Here is a 23,801-nt window from a genome sequence, read left to right as displayed (position 1 = left end):
CTGGTATTTAAATGCTAATGCAGAGATTGTTCTGCTGCTACTCTGTATAGTGGTGATGTTCCCTCAGCAGAAAGGTGACAATGAAAAAGCATTTATCAAGAAGTAGCGACATAGCACATAGGGCAAAACATAGCTTTCTAAACAAAACAGTGTTTACGTTCTAAAGCAGAAATATTCAGCAGTGGTGTCATAACAGCAAATAGTTTTATGACAGGCATTCAGCTGAGCCTGAGCAGAAGGGAGTGAGGTTAATAGAAGAGGGCTTACCGCATCTGAGATGTGCAGAGTCTGCCAGATATCAATGCCTGTTGCCGCGGGTCCAGCACAACCAGTCAGATCTCAGAGAAAATGTGCGCGCCAAACAGCCGCAGAGTCTCAGAGCAAATGTGCGCGCCAAACAGCCGCCAGCCAATGGGAAGATCTTCCGGCTGAGCTGCTCCAATGGATATATTATTTAGTGAGCTGCGGCAACGGGCTGACTGAGACTCTGTACAGTAATCCATATGAGTAGCAGGCTGAGGCAGATAAAAAAAAATAAACAATAAAATAAACAAAAAAAAGTTTGTGCTCAAGGCAGCTGGGGCCCCTCTGAGGGCGGGGGCCCGGTCGCAGCCGCGACTTCTGCACCAACGGTAGTTACGCCCCTGGCTAAATAGCCTAAGAGCTGTCTCGGACGCCACCGGCCCCATCGTTGCTGCACCGGAATGAACCGGAAGTGACGCATAAGTCACTACGTCATCACGCTAACGCCAGTAGCTCCGGGACCGCCCCTGTGTGGCAAGAGAGAAAAAATAAGTAACATGTGCAAAAACAAGTGATGCAAATACAAGGATGTTAATATGATACAATATAACAATTGTAATATGGTCATTGTCAAAGTGTAATTAAAAAAAAGGGAGCTAAAGTGTAAAATCAATATTGGTGAATAAAGTGTACTGTGTTAATCAGTGTTTGTTACCAATACTATCTATGTGTATATTTAAAAGAATACAGGGGGGGAGTTACTGTATGGGAAAATTACTAAGCGTAGTAAATAGGGAAGGGAAGGAAAAACAGGGGATAATCAATAAGTGATTATGATATAATATGTTATGTCGTAGAATAGAAGTAATTGGTATTAGTAGTAGATACATTTACTTGTATAGGGAATTTGGTTGTTCTTAAATGGAGTTATCTTAGGGAAACTCCAATTTTGAAGGGAAAAAATGCTACTATTGAAGCCTTAGCATTACGCTATTTGTACAGAATTTCAGAGAGCCATAGTAGATCACTGTGATGGAGGACTATTAATCAGAATGATTGGCAAAGTAAAAAACATAATTTATGTAAGAACTTACCTGATAAATTCATTTCTTTCATATTGGCAAGAGTCCATGAGCTAGTGACGTATGGGATATACAATCCTACCGGGAGGGGCATGGTTTCCTAAACCTCAAAATGCCTATAAATACACCCCTCACCACACCCACAATTCAGTTTAACGGAATAGCCAAGCAGTAGGGTGATAAAGAAAGGAGCAGAAAGCATCAACAAAAGAAATTTGGAAATAATTGTGCTTTATACAAAAAATCATAACCACCATAAAAATGGGTGGGCCTCATGGACTCTTGCCAATATGAAAGAAATGAATTTATCAGGTAAGTTCTTACATAAATTATGTTTTCTTTCATGTAATTTGCAAGAGTCCATGATCTAGTTACGTATGGGATAGCAATACCCAAGATGTGGATCTCCACTCAAGAGTCACTAGAGAGGGAGGGAATAAAATAAAAACAGCCATTTTCCCGCTGAAAAAAATTAATCCACAACCCAAAAAAAATAAGTTTATTTTCATAATTGAAAGAAAAAACTTAACTCAAAAGCAGAAGAATCAAACTGAACTAGCTGCCTGAAGAACTTTTCTACCAAAAACTGCTTCCAAAAAAGCAAATACATCAAAACGGTAGAATTTAGTAAATGTATGCAAAGAGGACCAAGTTGCCGCTTTGCAAATCTGATCAACTGAAGCTTCATTCTTAAAAGCCCACGAAGTGGACACTGATCTAGTAGAATGAGCAGTAATTCTCTGAGGCGGGGCATGGCCCGACTCCAAATAAGCTTGATGAATCAAAAGTTTCAACCAAGAAGCTAAGGAAATAGCAGAAGCCTTCTGACCTTTCCTAGGACCAGAAAATAAAACAAATAGACTGGAAGTCTTCCTGAAATCTTTAGTAGCTTCCACATAATATTTCAAAGCTCTTACCACATCCAAAGAATGTAAGGATCTTTCCAAAGAATTCTTAGGATTAGGAAATTAGGACAACAATTTCTCTATTAATGTTGTTAGAATTCACAACCTTAGGTAAAAATTGAAAAGAAGTCCGCAAAACTGCCTTATCCTGATGAAAAATCAGAAAAGGAGACTCACAAGAAAGAGCAGATAGCTCAGAAACTCTTCTAGCAGAAGAGATGACCAAAAGGAACAACACTTTCCAAGAAAGTAGTTTAATGTCCAAAGAATATATAGGTTCAAATGGAGGAGCCTGTAAAGCCTTCAGAACCAAATTAAGATTCCAAGGAGGAGAAATTGATTTAATGACAGGCTTAATACGAACTAAATCCTGTACAAAACAGTGTATATCAGGAAGTATAGCAATCTTTCTGTGAAATAAAACAGAAAGAGCGGAGATTTGTCCTTTCAAGAAACTTGCAGACAAACTCTTATCCAAACCATCCTGAAGAAACTGTAAAATTCAAGGAATTCTAAAAGAATGCCAAGAGAATTTATGAGAAGAGCACCATGAAATGTAAGTCTTCCAAACTCTATAATAAATCTTTCTAGAGACAGATTTACGAGCTTGTAACATAGTATTAATCACTGAGTCAGAGAAACCTCTATGACTTAGTACTAAGCGTTCAATTTCCATACCTTCAAATTTAATGATTTGAGATCCTGATGGAAAAACGGACCTTGAGATAGTAGGTCTGGCCGTAACGGAAGTGGCCAAGGCGGGCAACAGGACATCCAAACCAGATCCGCATACCAAAACCTGTGTGGCCATGCTGGAGCCACCAGCAACACAAATGATTGTTCCATGATGATTTTGGAGATCACTCTTGGAAGGAGAACTAGAGGCGGGAAAATGTAAGCAGGATGATAACACCAAGGAAGTGTCAGCGCATCCACTGCTTCCGCCTGAACCTACCTGGACCTGGACAGGTATCTGGGAAGTTTCTTGCTTAGATGAGAGGCCATGAGATCTATCTCTGGAAGACCCCACATCCAAACAATCTGAGAAAACACATCTGGATGGAGAGACCACTCCCCTGGATGTAAAGTCTGGCGGCTGAGATAATCCGCCTCCCAATTGTCTACACCTGGGATATGCACCGCAGAGATTAGACACAAGCTGGATCCCACCCAAGCAAGTATCCGAGATACTTCTTTCATAGCTTGGGGACTGTGAGTCCCACCCTGATGATTGACATATGCAACTGTTGTGATATTGTCTGTCTGAAAATAAATGAACGGTTCTCTCTTTAGCAGAGGCAAAAACTGAAGAGCTCTGAGAAGTTCTAAAATATTTATTGGTAATCTCGCCTCTTGAGATTTCCAAACCCCTTGTGCTGTCAGAGATCCCCAAACAGCTCCCCAACCTGAAAGACTTGCATCTGTTGTGATCACAGTCCAGGTTGGCCAAAGAAAAGAAGCCCCTTGAACTAAATGATGGTGATCTATCCACCGCGTCGGTGAATGTCGTACATTGGGATTTAAGGATATTAATTGTGATATCTTTGTATAATCCCTGCACAATTGGTTCAGCATACAAAGCTGTAGAGGTCTCATGTGAAAACGAGCAAAGGGGATCGCGTCCGATGCTGCAGTCATGAGACCTAAAACTTCCATGCACATAGCCACTGAAGGGAATGACTGAGACTGAAGGTGCCGGCAGGCTGCAACCAATTTTAAACTTGTCTGTTAGAGACAGAGTCATGGACACTGAATCTATCTGGAAACCTAGAAAGGTGACCCTTGTCTGAGGAATCAAGAAACTTTTTGGTAAATTGATCCTCCAACCATGTTTCCGAAGAAACAACACTAGTTGATTCGTGTGAGATTCTGCAGTACGTAAAGACTGAGCTAGTACCAAGATATCATCCAAATAAGGAAACACCACAATACCCTGTTCTCTGATTACAGAGAGTAGGGCACCCAGAACCTTTGAAAAGATTCTTGGAGCTGTTGCTAGGCCAAATGGAAGAGCAACAAATTGGTAATGCTTGTTTAGAAAAGAGAATCTCAGAAACTGATAATGTTCTGGATTAATCGGAATATGAAGGTATGCATCCTGCAAGTCTATTGTGGACATATAATGTCCTCGCTGAACAAAAGGCAGAATAGTCCTTATAGTCACCATCTTGAAAGTTGGTACTCTTACATAACGATTCAAAATTTTCAGATCCAGTAGAGAAGAATCTGGCAACTACAGGCCAGTTAGTTTAACTTCAGTAGTAGGGAAATTAATGGAAAGCCTCTTAAAAGAAAGAATTATGACTTACATAAAGACAAACAATTTAGAGGACCAAAATCAGCATGGTTTTACTTCAGGGAGATCATGTCAGACTAATCTAATTGACTTCTTTGATTATGTAACAAAAGTATTAGACAAGGGTGGAGCAGTTGATGTAGCATATCTAGATTTCAGCAAAGCATTTGACACCGTCCCACACAATAAACTAATTCACAAACTGTATCTCCTTGGTCTAGATTCAAAAATTGTGAACTGGGTGGAATGCTGGCTTAAGGGCAGAAAACAAAGTGTCTTAGTAAATGGAGTTCATTCAGCAGAGGTGGCTGTTACTAGTGGTGTTCCTCAGGGGTCAGTTCTGGGGCCTGTTTTGTTTAACATATTTATCTGCGATATCAGCAAAGGGCTACAGGGGAAAGTATGTCTCTTTGCAGATGATACAAAAATTTGTAACAGAGTGGATGTTCCAGGGGGGGTAGACAAAATGAGAAGTGATATACAACAATTGGAGGATTGGACAAACGACTAGGATCTAAAGTTTAACACAGCAAAGTGTAAAATAATGCATTTAGGGAAGAAAAATCCAAATGTTAATTACAGACTCAATGACACTTTACTGACTGTTACAGATGAGGAACAGGACTTGGGAATTATTATTTCAGATGATTTAAAACTTAGTAAACAATGTAGTAATGCAGCGAGTAAGGCTAGCAGAATGCTTGGATGTATTGGTAGAGGTATTTGCAGCAGAAATAGTAAGGTTCTTATACCACTTTATAGATCATTAGTTAGGCCTCATCTTGAGTATTGTGTGCAGTTCTGGAGGCCATATCTTCAGAAGGATATTAACAAACTTGAATCTGTGCAAAGGAGGGCTACCAAAATGGTACATGGTCTAAAAAATAAAACTTACCAGGATAGGCTCAATGACCTAAATATGTATAGCTTAGAGGAGAGAAGGGAAAGAGGTGATATGATAGCAACTTTCAAGTACATTAAAGGGTTTAGTAAAACTGAGGCTGTGGGTATTTTACATAAAATGGAAAATTCAAGAACAAGGGGTCATGAGCTCAAGCTAAAGGGTAGTAGATTCAGGAGTAATTTGAGGAAGCACTTCTTTACAGAAAGAGTGATTGATTTATGGAATTAACTTCCTCAAGAGATAGTAGCAACAAACACTGTGGGGGACTTTAAAAATGCACGGGACAAGCATAAGGCTATCCTACAAACTAGATAAGTTTATACTGTTAGGTAAGGTGGGGCAGACTTGCTGGGCCTATGGCTCTTATCTGACGTCAATATCTATGTTTCTATGGTCTGAATAAATTTTCCTTTTTTGGGACAATGAATAGATTTGAATAAAACCCTAAACCTTGTTCCTGAAAAAGAACTGGCATGATTACCCCTGAAGACTCCAGGTCTGAAACACACTTCAGGAAAGCCTGAGCTTTTACTGGATTTGCTGGGATACGTGATAGAAAAAATCTTCTCACAGGAGGTCTTACTCTGAATCCTATTCGATACCCTTGAGAGACAATGCTCTGAATCCATTGATTTTGGACAGATTTTACCCAAATATCCTTGAAAAACCTTAATCTGCCCCTACCAGCTGAGCTGGAATGAGGGCCGCACCTTCATGCGGACTTAGGGGCTGACTTTGGTTTCCTAAATGGCTTGGATTTATTCCAATTTGAGGAAGGCTTCCAATTGGAAGCAGATTCCTTGGGGGGAGGATTGAGTTTTTGTTCATTATTCTGATGAAAGGAACGAAAACGGTTAGAAGCCTTAGATTTACCCTTAGGTTTTTTATCCTGAGGCAGAAAAACTCCCTTTCCCCCAGTGACAGTTGTAATAATAGAATCCAACTGAGAACCAAATAAATTATTACCTTGGAAAGAAAGAGATAGTAATCTAGATTTAGATGTCATATCAGCATTCCAAGATTTAAGCCACAAAGCTCTTCTAGCTAATACAGCTAAAGAGATGGATCTAACATCAATTTTGAAAATATCAAAAATGGCATCACAAATAAAATGATTAGCATATTGCAGTAAGCGAATAGTGATAGATAAGTCAGAATCCAATTCCTGTTGCGCTAAATTCTGCAACCAGAAAGTTGATGCAGCCGCAACATCAGCTAAAGAAATTGCAGGTCTGAGAAGATGATCTGAATATAAATAGGCCTTCCTTAGATAAGATTCAAGCTTCCTATCTAAAGGATCCTTAAAGGAAGTACTATCTTCCATAGGAATAGTGGTACGTTTAGCAAGAGTAGAAATAGACCCATCAACTTTGGGGATTTTTTCCAAAAACTCTATAGATTTTACTGGTAAAGGATACAATTTATTAAACCTTGAAGAAGGAATAAAAGAAGTACCTGGCTTATTCTATTCCTTAGAAATCATATCAGAAATAGCCTCAGGAATAGGAAAAACCCCTGGAGAAACCACTGGAGGCTTAAAAACAGCATTTAAACGTTTATTAGACTGAACGTCAAGAGGACTGGTTACCTCAATATCCAAAGTAATTAACACTTCTTTTAATAAAGAACGCATATACTCTAATTTAAATAAATAAGTAGATTTGTCAGTGTCAATGTCTGAGGAAGGATCTTCTGTATCAGATAGATCCTCATCAGAAGAGGATAAATTATTATGTTGTTGGTCATTTGAAATTTCATCCACTAAATGAGAAGTTTTAAAAGACCTTTTACGTTTATTAGAAGGTGGAAATGCAGACAAAGCCTTCAGGATAGAATCAGAAACCAATTCTTTAAAATTCACAGGTATATCATGCACATTAGAAGTTGAAGGAACTGCAACTGGCAATGTACTATTACTGATGGATACACTATCTGCATGTAAAAGTTTATCATGACAACTATTACAAATGACATTCGGCAAAATAATTTCTACAATTTTACAAAAAATGCACTTAGCTTTGGCAGAACCAATGTCAGGCAGCAATGTTCCAGCAGAAACTTCTGAGGCAGGATCAGATTGAGACATCTTGCAAAATGTAAGAGAAAAAACAACATATAAAGCAAAATTATTTATTTCTTTATATGACAGTTTCAGGAATGGGAAAAAATACAAATAGCATAGCCTTCTGATAGAGAAAAAGGCAAGAGGCAAAGATCAATGGGGTATTGAAATAATGAAAAAGTTTGGTTCCAAGTATGACGCACAACGTAACTTAAACTTTTTTGGCGCCAATAATAACCGGAAATGACACACTCGCGTCACTGTCGCAACCGTGTGAAAGGTCTCGGCATCAAGTATGACGCCGGAAATGACAAAGTTGCGTCATAGACGTATTTTTTCGCACCAAAAATATGCTCGCGCCAAGTGTTTAACCAGAGATATAACAATGCATAATATAGAATTGATGTAGCATATGGAACCTTGTTTTACAGCACAATAGAAACCCAAACACGAAGTAAATAGTTAAGATCAACCAACTGTTCAACATTAGAACGCTAACAATAAAGTGTATGAAAGTCTGATTATTATACCTCTGGTTCGTGTATAACTTCTTAACTTGGTTAACTGAGAACATTTAACTTAAATAAATAAAATCACAGAGCCCAGATGACCAACAATAATAATAAATCATAAGACATACAGGTTGTGTCAGTGAAGTGAGTTAGGGCATATGTGTGAACCTATCGACGAGAGTGTGACTCCTCTGGTTTCTGGCAAGTGAAACATTTCAAATGTTTTGCCTTTCAGTGTAGGTTCAAGTATGTAAGTAATGTTCCTTGTTGGCAAGTGCTGTGTCAAAAGGGCACTACCTATCTAGGGAATCTGAGAATTGCATATTGAGTCATTAGTGTAGGTGTAACACTTATCGAGGCTTAGTAAGAGATTAGGGAAATTGGGGTTTAGATGAGCTTTAGTAATGGGGTGCACATTAGTAATACAGCAAATATACTAGTGTCTATAAATTTAAATAGTGCCCTTGTGGATGAGGTAAAGCAGCGTATGTGTATGCATCAACCAACATGGCTATAAACTTTGTTATGTCAGTTCACGGACCAAGTTGATCATTGTATATCAATATATAGACTCATGTATATGAGTAATAAGTGATGTGAGCAGGGACTAACTATGACTGTAGAATGTGTGCTGGACATGCAGTATAAATGTAGCATCTAGCTGGTTTGTTCAGGTGTTACTTAAACCAGTATAGAAAACAATTTGATTAACCAAAGAGCACTGTTAGTAAGGGGTTACACATTACGAGCCCTGAACCTGTTGCATAGATGCGACCTGAGGTGTGTTAAACAAATGAAACTTATTGTAAAGCAAATCAAATTTTCTAGTCAATAAACAGTATTAACACATTATTTAACATAAAATATTTGACAGCGAAACAATGCAAATCAAGTGTATAAAACCTTTGATGTAGCATTACCATCTGCAGTTTCTAGTAGGTAAAACATGTCAAGTTATTCTCTCTATCTGTGAAGGGTCAAAGTCCAGTTTCTTTCGTTGAGGCATAGGGTTCCATCTGGGTGCAGAGGCTCTCAGTAGAGACTATTAGGTGTAAGGATGCATGTGGGTTTGAGTATCCATGGGGGATGAGGGGCCCATCTGCTTCTCAGGTGGAATAGTATCAGGTAGTGTCTCTGGGGGAAGACAGTAGAGATCCCATGATTTCAAAAGAATGATTCCTTACGATATTGAGGTGATCGTGTGGGTTTGGTTGTTCCTGGTGATAAATAGTTTTGTGGGGAACCCCAACCTGTATCTAATGTTATGCTGCCTCAGGGTTCTGGTAACCTCAGTGAATGTTTTCCTCTGTTGTAGGGTACAATGGATATCAGTTCAGCACAGTATGGTTTTTTGTAGCCGCTCCTTATAGGTGTAGAAATGCAGCCTTACAATGGTGTCTCTGGGTTGATCGGTAGGTAGGTCTAGAGCAACCTGTAGGCCCTGTCAATGAGGTTTTTAGTTGTAGATTGAGGTTTGGCCAGGAAAGTGAAATATTCTGTCAAGAATGGGACCAGGTCTACGTTGGAAACCTCCTCTGGGATCCCACAGGTTCTGAGGTTGTTCAGGCGGTACCGGTTCTCCAGGTCCGCCATTTTGTCCTCTAATTCATTAATATTATCTGCAAGCTGCCAGTACCCATGATGGCGGACAATAAGGTAGAGGGGGGGAGGGTTAGAGAGCTGTTTGGGGGGATCAGGGAGGTTGGGGGCTAAGGGGGATCCTACACAGCAGAATATGTATTTTATTTTTATTTTTTCTAAAAACCTTTTTATATTAGTACTGGCAGACTTTCTGCCAGTACTTAAGATGGTGGGGACAATTGTGGGGTGGGGGAGGGAAGAGAGCTGTTAGAGAGGAGATCAGGGAGGGATCAGGGGGTGGGGTGTGTCAGTTGGGAGGCTGGTCTCTACACTAAAGCTAAAATTAACCCTACAAACTACCTAATTAACCCCTCCATAATTCATAATTGCACAAGCTGTTTGTAAATAATTTCAGTGAGAAACCTAAAGTTTGTAAAAAAGTGAACTTTTTTTTTATTTGATCACATTTGGCGGTGAAATGGTGGCATGAAATATACCTAAATGGGCCTAGATCAATACTTTGGGTTGTCTATACACTAAAGCTAAAATTAACCCTAGAAGCTCCCTAATTAACCCCTTCACTGCTGGGCATAATACACGTGTGGTGCGCAGCAGCCTTCTAATTACCAAAAAGGTAACACCAAAGTAAATTATAAGATATGATGAAAATAATGGTATCTTTAGAAAGTCTATTTAATGGCGAGAAAAACGGTATATAATATGTGTGGGTACAGTAAATGAGTAAGAGGAAAATTACAGCTAAACACAAACATTGCAGAAATTTAAAAATAGCACTGGTCCTTAAGGGTTATAAAATTGAAAAATTGTCTGGTCCTTAAAGGAACACTGAACCCAAATTATTTTGTGATTCAAATAGAGCATGCAATTTTAAGCAACTTTTTAATTTACTCCTATTAGCAATTTTTCTTCGTTCTCTTGCTATCTTTATTTGAAAAAGAAGGCATCTAAGCTTTTTTTTGTTCAGACCTCTGGACAGCATTTTTTTTATTGGTGGATGAATTTATCCACCAATCAGCAAGGACAACCCAGGTTGTTCACCAAAAATGGGCCAGCATCTAAATTTACATTTTTGCATTTCAAATAAAGATACCAAGAGAATAAAGAAAATTTGATAATAGGAGTAAATTAGAAAGTTGCTTAAAATGTCATGCTCTATCTGAATCACTAAAGAAAAAAATGTGGGTTCAGTGTCCCTTTAAGGGGTTAATGTCCAAAATGGGAGATCAAATTAGGGCATTAATTGACTTCAGTAGTCTCAAACTATTTTGAAAATCTCCATCCAGAGAGTCTTCTGAGATTTGCTCAAATTGTTACACCAAAGCAATGCTTGCTGAAAATGTCCTTTCGATGAAAGGTTACCAATCCTCTAAGCAAAAAGCACCCTATACAATTGGAAATATATCCCAAAACTCTACATTAGACGACAGTTAAGGAAACATCCTATTAAATTTAGAGGACAGATTAAAAGAGAAGACCAGTCTTGGCTCCCTCTCTGAAAATTATTTTAATAAGAGCCTCAGAAACAAGAAGAAAAAACTCTTGTGACGTAACAGAAATTTGAAAAATAAAACCCAGTTGTTTGGAAGGGTTTTCCTCAAAATGATTTAATGTCTTGGACACCTAAAACACATAAAACCTCTTTAAACTTTAAACTAAAATGTTCAAGCTCAAAGATGAAAGAGGTAAACTATGTGTCTGAATCAGTAAAAAATAAACTCCTGATCGTCATAAAAACTCACCTTCTGAAAACAACCTGAGGTGTCCGAGTCTGAAAACTATAAGGGCATGCTAATGATCTCTGGTGATGCAGAGGAACCTGATAACGTACCTTTTGGATGATTTTAGACATAGAGCGTTTGCGCATAAACCTTTAAAACCTGGAGCAAAATCTGAAGCACTCCTTTGTATTGAAGATACAGAGGTAGGACAGATTTCTTTAGAGGCAAGAGCAGCATTAGACTGTTAGGCCCCCTAATGTGATCCATTCAGGAATCGCAAAGATTAACTGGTAACAATCCTGCAAAATAGAAAATAAAACGGTTATCAGTGGATTTCCTCTCTAAAGCAGTGTTTCCCAAACCCAGTCCTTGGGATCCTTAACAGGCCAGATATTCATTATATCTTAGGCAAAAATAATATCTATCCGACGGCGCTAACTTACAGGACCCAAGCTCCTATAACACTTGGGTCTCTAGATACCCAAGGAAGAGAACGAAAATGTGGGATGTGTTAGGAGCGCCTAAAAAAGGCCAGGTCTATTTGGGAATATTAAAATATCACAAATTTAATATCACAAATATACAAATATTAACAAATAATACATATATTAAAAAAGCGTAAAAGTACATGGATCCATAATACTTAATAAAAACAAATAACAGTAGAAATGAGAAGAGGTACAAAAATACAAATTATACAAGAAGATAAAAACAATTTAAAAACAATTTGAGAATACGTTCAAGATTATGAGTAAGCCCCTGGGGGATTTAGGGCACAAGGCTAGATAAAAATATGAGACAGTAAAAATATGAGATATCAAGTAATAATCAAGGAGTGTAATAAACAAATAAATATCTCAGTGTAAACGGTGTGAGTATAAACCAAAAAATCTAAAAAGTGGAGGTGTATATAAAAGTCCAAAAAAATATATATATATGTAATAGTCAATCAAAAATCAAAAAGTCCAAGTGATCCAAATAACAGTCCAAAAATCCTTGTGATCCAAAATGATACGTTAATCCAAAAAAGATGATGCCAACAAGTTCAAAATAATACGTGAATCCAAAAAGATGATGCCAACAAGTTAAAGTGATCCAATAGTGAAAAAAACAAAGTTCAAAACTACACCAGAAAAAATAATAATAAAAATAAAAATAAAAGATGTGAAAAATATTAACAGATGGTGGAAGCTGAATATTAAAAAATTATGCAATAAATTCCATATAAGAAAAATCCATTACCTGTGAAAAAAGAAAAAATACAACATAGAGCAGTATTGTTTGAATAAAAGTGTTAGGAATAAAACTCACCATATATGCCAACGCGTTTCGGCCCACCAATAGGGCCTTTTTCAAGACTGATATATGGTAGGTGAGAATGCTTCTTATATACCCCTTTTGGTTAAGAAAAATGGCGCCAAATTCGCCAAAAAAGCGCCAAACATGTGACCTCTTGAACCGGAAGTGGATTGAAAAACCGGATATGGGGATTTTCTATGTATTATTTGGGTTTTTTATTTATCCCATTTTACCCAAGTCTTTTGTTTATGGTAAATGTATGGGATCTCCCTTTCCAAAAGTGTTCTAAGAGGCTAGATATTCTAATGTAGCTAAGTTCCTATTCGATCTTTATTTCATCCTAGTATCGCTAAAACCGGAAGTCCGGACTTACCGCTAGAAGTAGGTCTGAACCGGAAATAGACGAAAATCGGAAGTTCGTCTATTTCGTCAAACCGGAACTAGCCTGAGTTATGTGAGAACGTGTCCACATTATTCCTTGACATATTAAAAGGTGTATGCACAAAACCATGATTAACTGCTACATATATTATGATTTGGGGAAAACAGAGTTTGATACGTATGTTAACCGGGGGAATATGGACCCACACCCCCGGTTTCTGTTCATATAAATAGGAGCATATCTAGTTTATTAGCAACTGTGATAGGTAAAAAAGGGAGTGACTTAGACTCTATACTTAATCCTTCTTATGTGAATATAGCCTTCTACCTTAGATTATATATGGAAGCTTTCTTATAGGTCTGTAATATAATATCTGTATTTCATATAAAAGGGCATAATAGCCCTAATACCACAATAATCTCTGTATTTCTCTTATGTCACTTATCCTAAGGGCTCAAGATAGTGGGGGAGTAGTAGATGCAAATATGTATCTATAAAGAGATCTCCAATGTTATGTATGTTGTCATAAATATAGGTGGATTAAAGAGTGATGAGAACTATTTTTATACTTGATTGGTAAATCCAGATTACTAGACAGGAATATATAAGGATATGTGTAAGAGCTAGAGAGATCAAGATAGCGGTATACATGCCTGGTTCATTTCTTTGAGCCTAGGGGAAAAGAACCTCCAAAGATAAGTAGAAGAGTAAACTATTCTTCTAATTAATGGTTCCTGATTAAAAATTAACGATAGGAATTTAAAAAAAAAAAAAAAAAAGGATCAGTATGTGTCTTCTTATGAAATATTCTATATTAAGGGTTGTTTTAGTGAGAGGATGTCTGACGCCTTAGACTAGAAATTTGGCTGGTTATAAAGGTACTTTGAGTGACAGCCTTATGTGGGTTTCTACATCTGATATGGGAGTTGTTGAGGTATCAAGTATGTAGAATCTATTTATTTTAGGTGTAGTACATGGGATAGATCCTCCTTGTTATTAAGGCCCTTTGGGTAGAGACAATCGAGTTCAAAGATCCATCTTGATTCAGTTACAAGGAGTTTTCTTTCGTAATCGCCACCTCTCCAATTAGGTTTAACTCGTTGGATCCCATAGTAACTGAGGTCTTTGAGATTACTTTTATGATGAATAGTGAAATGTTTGTACATGGTGGTTTCAGTATTGCCGTGTTCTATTTGTAAGATGTGTTCTCGAATTCTGTCTCTTAATAATCTTGAGGTTTGGCCCACATATTGCAGTCCACAGCTGCATTGGACTATATATATTACCCCTTTGCTGGTACACTTTATTAGATCTTTAATTTGGTATTCCATCCTTGAGTTGTTAGATTTAAATTTCTTGGTCTTGAGGCCTCTTTTACATGCCTTGCAATTCATGCATGGATAAAAGCCTTTGACTATTTTGCCAAAGACATCTTGAACTCCCGTTGTTCTTAGACGTGGAAGACTTGGTGATAGCATGTTTCTTAAGTTGTCTGATTTCCTATAGATAAATTTTGGTTTGTTTGCCAGTATTTCTCCTATAGTCTCGTCGTTCTTCAGTAGAGGCCAATTATTCTCAATAATTCTCTCTATTAGGTGTCGATTCTCACTGTATTGTGTGATGAATGCTACATCGATAGAATTCTTGTCATTTGGTGTCTGATTCTTCTTATCTTTGTATTGGAGGAGTTCCTTCTGATCTTTTTTTCTTACTTCTTCAATCTCTTTATTTATCATTTCTTCCTCATAACCTCTTTCTATGAAACGTGCTTTGAGAGTTTCCGCTTGTGTTTCCCATAATTCGGGGTCTGAGCAATTCTTTTTGAGTCTAAGTAGCTGCCTCTTAGGGATGTTTCTTTTCCACCTAGTATGATGGCAGCTGTTGATGTGTATGTAGTGACTACAGTCCACAGGTTTAAAATATGTCGAGGTTTTTATTTTGTTGTTTTCGACTGTGATCCTTAGATCTAGAAATGTGATCTCTAAGCTACTAATTTCATAGGTGAACTTGAGGTTGTGGATGTTGTTATTCATAATAGCAATAGTATGTTCCAGATCTTCTCTTGTACCCTTCCATATCATTAGAATATCACCTATATATCGATGATAGGAGACCAGGTCCGCGCCTGCTGGGCAGGACTCCCAAAAAATAGTTTCCCATTTGCCCATGTATAGATTGGCATAGCTAGGCGCGAACCTGGTCCCCATGGCTGTGCCACACAACTGCTTATAGAAGGTACCATTGTGGTTAAAGTAATTGTGTGTTAGAATATAAGAGATCCCTTCAAGGATAAATTTCTTCTGGATTTCTGGTATATTAGCATCTTTATTGAGAAAATATTGTACCGCCTCTACACCACCTTCAAGTGGTATACTGGTGTAGAGGGAGGCCACATCCCAGGTCATGAGTAGATACCCCTCTTCCCAACTTACGTCGTTCAGAATGTTTAGTACTTGTGTAGAGTCACGTATGTAAGAGGGTAAGGACACTACATACTTTTGGAGATTTTTATCTAAGTATTCCGATAGGTTGCTTGATAAGGAGCCAATCCCGGATATAATAGGTCTCCCTGGTGGTTGTTTAAGTGACTTGTGTATCTTGGGGAGGTAATAGAACACGGGAGTAATAGGATGTTTGATTCCTATATATCGGAATTCCTTGCTGTTGAGTATGTTATTTTCATGAGCCTCCCCCAAGATAGCATCGATTTCTTCCTTAAATTGGACCACAGGGTTGCTCCTTAGGACTTCATAAGTCTCTTGGTCAGAAAGTATTCTGGTACATTCTGCGTCGTAGTCTGTTTTATCCAGGACTACAATGCCCCCTCCCTTGTCCGCAGGTTTGATCACCAAATTTTAGTTCTTCTCCAGGGTTTTGATAGTTCGGATTTGGTTCCTTGATAAATTCTGTTTGTGTTTAGTAAGTTGAGTGTGACTTATGTTCTTCAATTCGCTGCAAACTACAGTTTTAAATGATTCAATGGCACTCCCTTTACTCGCTGTCGGATAGAAGGTGGATTTCAGCTTGAGATCCGTATGTTGGTAATTGTGAGTGTTGGATTGAGTATTATTGGCAGGTACTCTTTGTTGGTATTCCAATGGAGACCTCATGTAATGGCGTTTTAACGTTAGTTTCCTTACGAACTCTTTAACATTGATAAATGTTTAAAATTTATTAAGGCCTTTAGATGGCACAAATGAAAGCCCATAGTTCAGGATGGAATTCTCCTGTTCTGATAGAATGGTGGAACTGAGATTATATATTCCTTTGTTCGTGTTATTAGAGTTCGTCGTTGTGATGTCTCCATGTGTCTTGTTTCCATTCACTCTTTTTCCCCCTCTCTTCCCTCTATGGTTTTTCTTTTTTCGTTTGGGATATGAGAATCGTCTGAGTTCGACATGTTTCTTTTTGTAGTTGTTCTTTCCAGTTCTTTGGTAGTTTTCTGATGTGGTTCTAAAAAATGATGATTTCTAGAAGTGGAGGCCAAAGGACTATCTGCTAGGTCTTTAAAGCCTACTCTGTTATTGACGTTCTTATTCCCTTGTGTGCACACCGCACGCGGGGTTCTCCAATCTGTGTCATCATGATGGGATGCTCTATTCGGTGTATTGGGTGTGTCCCTCTGGTATTGGGGGTCCTGGCTGTAGGAGTGGCGGTTCTGATTGCTGTTAAACCTTTCCCCTTGTTCTCCATTCTGTGGATTATAATGATGCCTATTTTCATATGTAGGTCTTCCGTATCTATTCCATCTCGGAGATTGATTGTATCCTTGATTCCATCTTGGGGACTGACTATACCCATATGTCGGTCTGTTCCCTTGGTTCCATCTTGGAGGTGGGAAATTGTCTCTTTGGTAAGAGTTAAAAGGGAAATGTTCCCTGTATGGTTTTCTCTCAAAACTGGCTTGGTAGTAGTCTCTATCCTGTTGTCTTGTTCTATATTGTAGGTTATTGTTCCTATTATCCTCTCAATTTTCTCTCATTCTGTTTTGACGGTGGGAGTTCCAATAGCCTCTATTTTGTTGTCTGTTCAGATTCTGATTATACCTATCTGTGTTCCAATTTGAATTGGTGTAAGAAGGTCTAGGTTCATGGTGATCATAGGTTTCCCTCTGTTCATTTTGTTCAAGATATTGATTATCTCCTCTGTAGAGATGTGGTTTCGGTCTATCTTTTTTGTATGTCACTGTGGTCCATCCCCCCTCATTATTCTTATGTGGGTTGTTGTTAGATCCAGTGGATTGTGGATTCTCTATATTCTGTTCATTATTAGTGTTATTTTCATCCTTGTCCAAGTTTTTCAAAAGGTTAAGTTCCCTGTATAGTTTCTTGCTCTTTTTCAATGTGATATCTTCCCTAATCTTAGTAATTTTTTTGTCAAGATTATCTTTTTTATCTAAGATTTCCTGAGTCTCGATGACTAAGCCATCTGGTCCTACCAGATCATCTTCGTTCTTTTTGATATCTATATCTACCTGTAGTAGTATAGCCTCTCTGTGCTCTATAATTGCTTGCATAAGTGACCTGGAAGCTGTAATGAGTGTATCTGCCCATTTTTTATTAAAGTCTGAATTCTCAGTCTGAAAGGCACATTCTTTTCTAACAATAAGCCCTTTCGGGATAATGTTAAGGTCCAGGCATTTTTTTAGAAAGGTGATCTCTGCCTTGAACTTAACTTCTTGAATCAGAAGTTTCTCTAAATTTTTAAAATAGAGACATAATCAACTCTGTCTGAACCATCTGGATTTACAGAAGATATATTAATATCCAGTGTTATATCTTTCCTCATAGAGTGTGTGATGTTAAACATATTGTTAATGTAGAAAAGAAATAGAAATAAGCTAAGATGAAGAAAGCTGCCGGGGGAATTCTAGAGAGAACTAAAGTGTAGGCAAAAATAATATCTATCCGACGGCGCTAACTTACAGGACCCAAGCTCCTATAACACTTGGGTCTCTAGATACCCAAGGAAGAGAACGAAAATGTGGGATGTGCTAGGAGCGCCTAAAAAAGGCCAGGTCTATTTGGGAATATTAAAATATCACAAATTTAATATCACAAATATACAAATATTAACAAATAATACATATATTAAAAAAGCGTAAAAGTACATGGATCCATAATACTTAATAAAAACAAATAACAGTAGAAATGATAAGAGGTACAAAAATACAAATTGTACAAGAAGATAAAAACAATTTAAAAACAATTTGAGAATACGTTCAAGATTATGAGTAAGCCCCTGGGGGATTTAGGGCACAAGGCTAGATAAAAATATGAGACAGTAAAAATGTGAGATATCAAGTAATAATCAAGGAGTGTAATAAACAAATAAATATCTCAGTGTAAACGGTGGGAGTATAAACCAAAAAATCTAAAAAGTGGAGGTGTATATAAAAGTCCAAATATATATATATATATGTAATAGTCAATCAAAAATCAAAAAGTCCTAGTGATCCAAATAACAGTCCAAAAATCCTTGTGATCCAAATAGAAATTCAAAATGATACGTGAATCCAAAAAAGATAATGCCAACAAGTTCAAAATAATACATTCATTATATCTTAATTAGAGCACAGAGGAAATAATTAGCTCACCCATCAGCTGATCAGCTGTGTTCTAGTTAAGATATAATGAATATCTGGCCTTTTAAGGGTCATGAGGACTGGAGTGGGGAAAACACTGCTCTAAAGTATAATGTAAAGTTGTGGGGCAAATTTCAGTATGCTCCATGAAATACACAGACAGACACAGTATGCTCCATTAAAGAATGCATTGTTTCTCCTTTTATCCAAGATTTTATTTGGCACAATAAGGAGTTGTGTATTTTACAATTTTTAAATAAACTTGTTTTTATTTTATCAACTCTAAGTGTCCACTATATCTTGGAGCTACGCTACTACTAGGGAGTGAGTCCCTTCTCTTGTATACCTGGCTGTATATATCCTATGATACATACTTTGGAGTTCCTGCACCTTGGAGCTGTTTGTGGGGCCCTGACCAGCTAGCTGGACTGCTGTTAAAATCCAGCCTGTCTCTATGGGCATAATTGAGTGCCTTTGCCACAAGTGAGTACCCTGTGTATATCCTTCATTGGTAGCTCCTGAGATTCCTCATTGATCTGCACCATTGGCGCCTCTATCTCTTATATTTCTATAACAGATTGTCTATCACCTGCACCTTGGAGCTGTCTGTGGGGCCCCGACCAGCTAGCTGGACTGCTGCTAAAATCCAGCCTGTCTCTATGGGCATAATTGAGTGCCTTTGCCACAAGTGAGTACCCTGTGTATATCCCTTATTGTCAGTTCCTTAGATTCCTCATTGATCTGCACCATTGGCGCCTCTATCTCTTGTATTTCTATAACAGATTGCCTATTACCGTATGCTGTTAGAGAGCTGCCTCTTGGATCTTCTCTGCAATCAAATACACCCTTTCAAGCCTCAAGGATATTGAATGTAGCTGAATTTTGCTTGAACTTTTTTTTGGTTCCCACACATGGGCCAGTGGTAATATTTAAGTTTTTGCATTTTGGAGAGTTAACCATAGTCTCTGTGTCATATAGACATTACTTTATAATATTGAATCCTATGCTTATTATTTTAGTTTCATTTTATTTGCTTAGATTTTCCTACAATACTCTTCATATCATAGTTTCTTATTTTTAGCGCCTCCTAGAGGACCTCAGGTAACATTTGTGCTTCTGTGTTATTCCTGACTTCCTCACTTATTGTTTACTGCTCTAAAGTATAATGTAAAGTTGTGGGGACAAATTTCAGTATGCTCCATGAAATACACAGACAGACACAGTATTCTCCATTAAAGAATGCACAAAACAAACAAAATAAATGAACACATGTACATTTACATGTAAAAACTGTAATTTACTTCCATTATCTAATTTGCTTAGTTCTTCTTATATCATTTGATAGAAAGCATACCTAGTAGGCTCAGGAACTAGAAGCTAGTTGTTGATTGGTGGCTGCACATATATGTCACTTACCAAGGATACCAAGTGAATAAAGCAAAATTGATAATAGAAGTCAATTGGAAAGTTGATTAAAATTGTATACTGCATCTGAATCATAAAAGTTACATTTTGGGTTTCATGTCCCTTTAAACAGACTGATCCTTAAAGGGGCAGTCAAGTCCAAAAAAACTTTCTTGATTTAAATAGGGAATGTAATTTTAAACAAATTTCCAATTTACTTTTATCACTAATTTTGCTTTGTTCACTTCATATTCTTAGTTGAAAGCTAATTCTAGGAGGTTCATATACTAATTTCTTAGACATTGAAGACTGCCTCTAATCTGAATGCATTTTGACCACTAAAGGGCATTAGTTCATGTGTTTCATATAGATAACATTGAGCTCATGCACGTGAAGTTACCCTGGAGCCAGCACTGATTGGCTAAAATGCATGTCTGTCAAAAGAACTGAAATTAAGGGGTATAATGCAGAGGCTTAGATACAAGGTAATCACAGAGGTAAAAAGTGTTCTATAACAGTGTTGGTTATGCAAAACTGGGGAATGGGTAATAAAGGGATTGTCTTTCTTTTTAAGCAACAAAAATACTGGTGTTGACTGTCCCTTTAAAAGGATATGAAACACAAATTTTTCTTTCATGATTCAGATAGAGCATGCAATTTTTTTTATTTTTTTTATTTTTTTTAACAAGCTTTATTGGATGACAATGTGCAGTACATTTAGGGCAAAATAAAAACTCAAACATTCAATTCAACATTCGAGATAAGGGTTTGCATAGTCCCTGCCGCCATGTGCAGCCAAGTATCTTGGTATTTATATCTTGTTATAATCCAAAAAGTTTGTCGTTACGGTGAGGAACAGAGTCTCACCTATCTAAGCTTGTTTTACAACATTTTACGTTGTTAGAACAAAAGAATATTGGCATTGAGAGAGCTAAGAAAGGAAAGTGAGGATGAAAAGGAGGGGAAAGTGGGGGGGAATAAAAAATTATTTAAAGGGGAATTAGGGAAGGGGTGTACTGTTGAGTTCCTAACTTAAGCCTCAGGAAATAGGCGTAAGTGGGTTGTCACACAGAGTTACTGATTTAGGGACCCCTACCATCCCATGACAATTGCATGAGTTTGTGTGTCATGATTTTGCTTGTTCTCCGGTAATGAAAGCGTTCAAGCCGGAGAAGATCTCCAACTCTTGCCTTTCATTCTGAAAGGGTGGGTGTCTGTAGAACTTTCCAGTATGTAGGAATCAGCCCTTTGGCCGCACTGAACATAAGAAGCAGCAACTGATAATTTGTCTCTCAGCCCGCCTTGGGAAGGTTGTGATATAAAAGATTACTTGGATTGGGTGTGATATTGATTTTCAAAACTCTACCTATGTTCCTCAGTATGTCGTCCCAGAATTGTCGGATTTGGGGACAGGACCACCAGACATGAATTAGCGTGCCCTCTTCCCCGCAGCCCCTCCAGCACTCCCCGCCAGTGTTCGGGTATATTTTTCTTACCCTCTGTGGGGTCAGGTACCAGCGACTCAGGAACTTGTAGTGTATTTCCTGGACTCTGGCTGAAACCGATGCTTTCTTATTTTTCCCAAATATTTTATACCAATCGTCTATCTCTATAGTTAACCCAAGCTCACTATGCCAGGCGTGCACGTATGATGGTAGGCCTCAGTTTTCCTTTGTAAGAAGTATTCTGTAGAGTAGTGGAATTAAGTGTTCTGGGGGTGTTGTGACACACATAGGCTTTCAAAAGGTGTTTTTTGTCTGCTAAAGGAAGTTTTGTTTTTGTGTGTTGAGTAAAAATGCATAAGCTGTGCCACACAAAACCATGATGCGAAGGTCTGATTATCCCATTCTGCGAGTTCGATCTGTGTCTTGATTTTCCCCTGATGTAAAGTATGTGTTAATGTGTTTTCTGTTAATGGGAAGGTACTGGTGCGTGCTTGCGCATCATGTCTAAACCCAATGTCTGGCTTTTCTCTTACAGGGGTTATAGGTGAGCCGTGAGTGGAAATAAAGGTCTCCACTCGGATTAATTTGTCCCACATTGAGAAGACATCTTGCAAGAGTGGATAGTTTTCTATTAAGAGCCAGCGCACCAACATTACCCCTGCGGAGTACCTCACAGTCCAATTGCGTCCATGCCTTGTTCTTAGAATTATGGCACCACTCTACTAGTCTTTGTAAGCTGATAGCTCTCCTATAGGTTTCTAGATGAGGTAACCCCGCCCCTATCCCGGGGAAGGTATAGTGTCTTGCGGCAGACTCTGGATTTAATTCCGTTCCACACATATGCATCTATGGCCATTTGGATCTGGTGCAAAAGATGAGAGGATGTAGAGATCGGTATAGTCTGTAAAACATACAGGACTTGAGGTAATATGTTCATCTTAACCACATTTATGTGGCCAAGCCATGAGATATTTTTATTTTTCCACTTAGAAAGGTCGTTTATTACCTCGTCTCTAATTAACCTATAATTGATGTTTACTAAGTCCCTGATCCGTGGTGTGAGGATGATTCCTAAGTATTTAATAGAGGATGGCGCTACTTTAATCGGGCAATGTTCTCTTAGTCTATCAAAAACATTGCTGGGTTCCTGTTTAATATCTCGGATTTAGAGGGGTTCAGTAGGAATTTCGATACTGCCCCGAACTCGGTGAATTCTGCCATCGCTGCTTGGAGCGAGGGAGACACGTCAGATATTGTTAGTAGGATATCATCCGCGTAAATCGTGATCTTGTGTGCTTCCTATAGTAATGCCCATGATGTTTGGGTTAGAGCAGATTCTGCAAACCAGCGTTTCAATGGTGAGGGCAAATAACAGCGGTGATAGGGGGCAGCCCTGTCTCGTCCCATTGTTGATTAGGAACGTATCGGAAAGTGTACCATTAACTCGCACCTTAGCATTAGGTGCGAAATACAATGAGTGTATGCTGTTAATAAATTTGGATCCAAAGCCGAATTTGTTCAGTGTGTTGTGTATGTATGGCCAGCTCACCCGGTGAAACGCCTTTTCTACATCTGTTGACAACAAAGACAACGGGATGGCATTTTTGTTGGCATGTGTGATAAGTTGCAGGACTTTTAGGGTATTATCTCGAGCTTCCCGAGCAGGGATAAACCCCACTTGGTCTGTAGAGATTAATTGGGGCAGAAATGTATTCAGTCTGTTGGCGAGGATCTTGGCTAAAATTTTAATATCAGAGTTCAAAAGGGATATGGGGAGGTAGTTCTCCGGCCTGTCGGTAGGCTTGCCTGCTTTAGGTAGTACAGAGATATGTGCTTTAAGCATAGTGCTTGGGAGGGTGGGGGATTCCGGAAATTGATTTAGTATTGTTAATAAGTGTGGTGTTAATATGTCCGCAAAGGCTTTGTAGTATTTGAGACCAAACCCATTGGGACCTGGACTCTTACCAGACGGCAAATCTTTGATTGCCTGTATAACCTCTTCCCTCGTGATTGGTGATTCAAGGGATTCTGAGTCTTCCTTAGGAAGTTTTGTTGTGTTGAATTCTGACAGATATTGTTGGATTGCGGGGTTATTGGTTGAGTCGGGTCCAGGGCTGTCACTGAGTGCTAGTGTCTGTTCTGGTGTCGGTAGATTGTAAAGGGTGTTGTAGTATTTTTTAAATGTGTTGGCTATTGAAGCTCCATCAGCCCTGGTGTTTCCCTGGCTATCTACTAGTGTATGTACATAAGCTTTAAGTTTTTCCGGGTTATCGCACAAGGTAATAATTTACCCGCCTTGTCTCCCTGCTCAAAAATTTTTGCCTTAGGATCAAGGCCTGCTTCTGTTCCTTTTTCTGCAGGAA

The sequence above is a fragment of the Bombina bombina genome, chromosome 1 (assembly GCF_027579735.1).
Source record: "Bombina bombina isolate aBomBom1 chromosome 1, aBomBom1.pri, whole genome shotgun sequence".
Lineage (NCBI taxonomy): Eukaryota > Metazoa > Chordata > Amphibia > Anura > Bombinatoridae > Bombina > Bombina bombina.
The sequence above is the reverse complement of the archived record's forward strand: the minus strand, read 5'-3'. Positions refer to the sequence as shown.